The sequence below is a fragment of the Schistocerca serialis genome, chromosome 4 (genome assembly GCF_023864345.2).
Source record: "Schistocerca serialis cubense isolate TAMUIC-IGC-003099 chromosome 4, iqSchSeri2.2, whole genome shotgun sequence".
In the NCBI taxonomy this organism is placed as follows: Eukaryota; Metazoa; Arthropoda; class Insecta; order Orthoptera; family Acrididae; genus Schistocerca; species Schistocerca serialis.
Window position 1 is genome coordinate 415,743,041 of NC_064641.1, and position 2,500 is coordinate 415,745,540.

The 2,500-nt window shown below is 62.7% G+C and overlaps 1 pseudogene; it reads right to left on the reverse strand.

Annotated features, from left to right (window-relative positions):
* LOC126475603 (large subunit ribosomal RNA) overlaps positions 1–2,500 on the reverse strand; it is a 7,966-nt pseudogene that overhangs the window by 2,774 nt on the left and 2,692 nt on the right.

Sequence of the window (2,500 nt, forward strand, 5' to 3'; positions counted from 1 at the left end):
GCTCCACCAGGTGACGACGTGGATTGAAGACACAGCGACCCGCCGTGGAAAATTGCAGCCCCAGGTACCGGAAGGTTTCACCCACACGCAGGGCAGGCATGGTGGTATTGCCTGCTGTGAAGGTGACATTGCTGTCCACCTTCACCTTCTTCTCGCGCCCTGACGCGACTAAGGCGAGGGTGAAACACTTCCGGGCGTTGATCTGCAGCCCTAGGTGGGCGAGGGCTGCGGTAGCTGCGTCGATGAGGGACTGCAAGCCCCTCGGGGTCGCTGCAAACAGCAAGACGTCATCTGCAAAGGCCGCAGCGTTGACTCTGCGACCGAGGATCCGAGCTCCGATGTGGGAGGGCAGTTGGCCTAAAACGTTGTCCACCGCAAAGTTGAACAGGAGGGGGGAGAGGGGATCGCCCTGGCGAACGCCCCGTGCTGGCTGCACAGACACGCCCACGCCGGCGCCGTCCGCTATCACTGTCGTGCTGCCCTCGTAGCACCGCTCGACATACTCGACAAAGCAATCCGGTAGGCCATGCGCCTTCAGCACGGGGCGAAGGGCAGCATGATCCACCGAATCGAATGCCTTAGATACATCGATCGATGCCACAAAGACAGAGCGGCAGGAGCGAACTGCGTCGGTGAGAGCAGTGTCCAGGATGAAAGTGTTTTCCAACATCCCATCCCGAGGGATGAATGCCCGCTGACGTTCGTCCACAGCACAAGCGCGCATCAGGCGTGACGCGAGAACCTTGTGAAAGGTCCGCGCCAACACCGAGCAGACCGTAATGGGGCGAAAGTCAGCGGGGGATGTTGGTGCAGCCGTTTTCGGGAGAAGGGACGTCCGCGCGCGAAGCAGGCGTTCCGGAAGGGCGCGGGCCAGAAGGAAGAGATTCATCACTTTCACCAGGACTTCGTGCGGCAGGCGCCGCAACTCCGCTGGGGTAAGGCCGTCCGGCCCAGCTGCTGATCCCCTGGGCGGCAACGCGGCGGCGACCTCCTCATGTGTGACCGGCCCCCATAGGCACTCAAGAGCGACAGGCTCCGAGTGCGGAAGGAGGCGGTCACGAATGAAGCCCGCGGTGGAGACGGGCTTCTTAGTGAAGAGGTCCGCCCAGAAGTCCAGCAGACCAGGGATGGCAGGTGGCGGCTGGAGCAGGGTGCCATCCAAGAGGCCGCGCACGCAACGTGCACGCGACCGTCGGAAGGCATCCTGCGTTCTCGCGTATTCCCAGCGGCGCCGCTTGCGCTTCTGCGTCGGCGGCGCGGCAGGCGGCCGCTTCGATGGTTGGCGCGGCCGCTGTGTCCTGGTGATCGATCTCTCCCCTCTGGACCCGACCGACGCAAGGGCATCCGGGAGCATGCCCAGGATGACATCGGGCGGCGTGCCCCGCCCCAGACCTATGACTCGATCCAGGGCAGAGAAACGCTGGGCGGAAGCAGGTAGCCCCGCCAGATGCTCCCAGATGGCGGCGTCAGTCGGCCCCTCCGGCGGCGGCCCGGTGGTGTCGGCCGCGAAGTCCTCGGCTGCGTCGACGGGCGGCGCAGCGGCCTCGCCCGCGTCAGGCAGCGGGCTCGCTGCTCCCCGGCGGGACGCCGGCTCTTCCCCCCGACCGATCTCAAGCGCCTCCATGAACTGGCGGACAAGCTGCTTGTGGGCAGCTTGCCGCCGTCGGCACTTGATTGCCTCAAGCGTTCGGTCGGGGAACATCCTGATGAGTTCTTCATTGACAAAGAAGAACCGGGCGTCCCTCTCGAGGAACAGTTCGGCCTCTGCCTTGGCGAGCGACAGGACTTCTTCCTCCGTCCACCTCGCGCGATGCCTCTCCGTCACGATCTCCGCGTTGGCGGCCGCAAGATGTTGGCGGCGGCGATGGACCCCGAGACCATTCTTGGTGGTGAAGCTGCGGTGGCACTCACTACAGGCGTATACTGCTGCAAAAGTTACAAGATTTTCGGCACGGCCGGTTGGCCGGCTAGGTGCTGGGGGGAGTTGGGGTGGCACCTTCAGCGGAAGGGCCACCACTTATTCTCTGGTTACTGCCCCCAACTAAAAAAAGGGATAATGCGAGGGGGGGCTGGTAACCCCCCCAAGCCCCTGGTGCGGTCTTCCACTCTGCGAAAATCAGCGGGCCCACGAGAAGGGGAGAAGACCGCAGGAGAGGAGAGGCTAAGAGGGCTAGGCCCATGTATTGCGCATCACTCTCCCTGTAACTATAACCCAAGGAAGGCACCTCGCAGCAGCAGCACGACTACATCAAGACCGCACTTCGAAAAGCCAAGTCCGGATGCAGCCACACCGCCGCCACTTGGCCACCTTAAGAGAGTCATAGTTACTCCCGCCGTTTACCCGCGCTTGCTTGAATTTCTTCACGTTGACATTCAGAGCACTGGGCAGAAATCACATTGCGTCAACACCCGCTAGGGCCATCGCAATGCTTTGTTTTAATTAGACAGTCGGATTCCCCCAGTCCGTGCCAGTTCTGAGTTGATCGTTGAATGGCGGCCG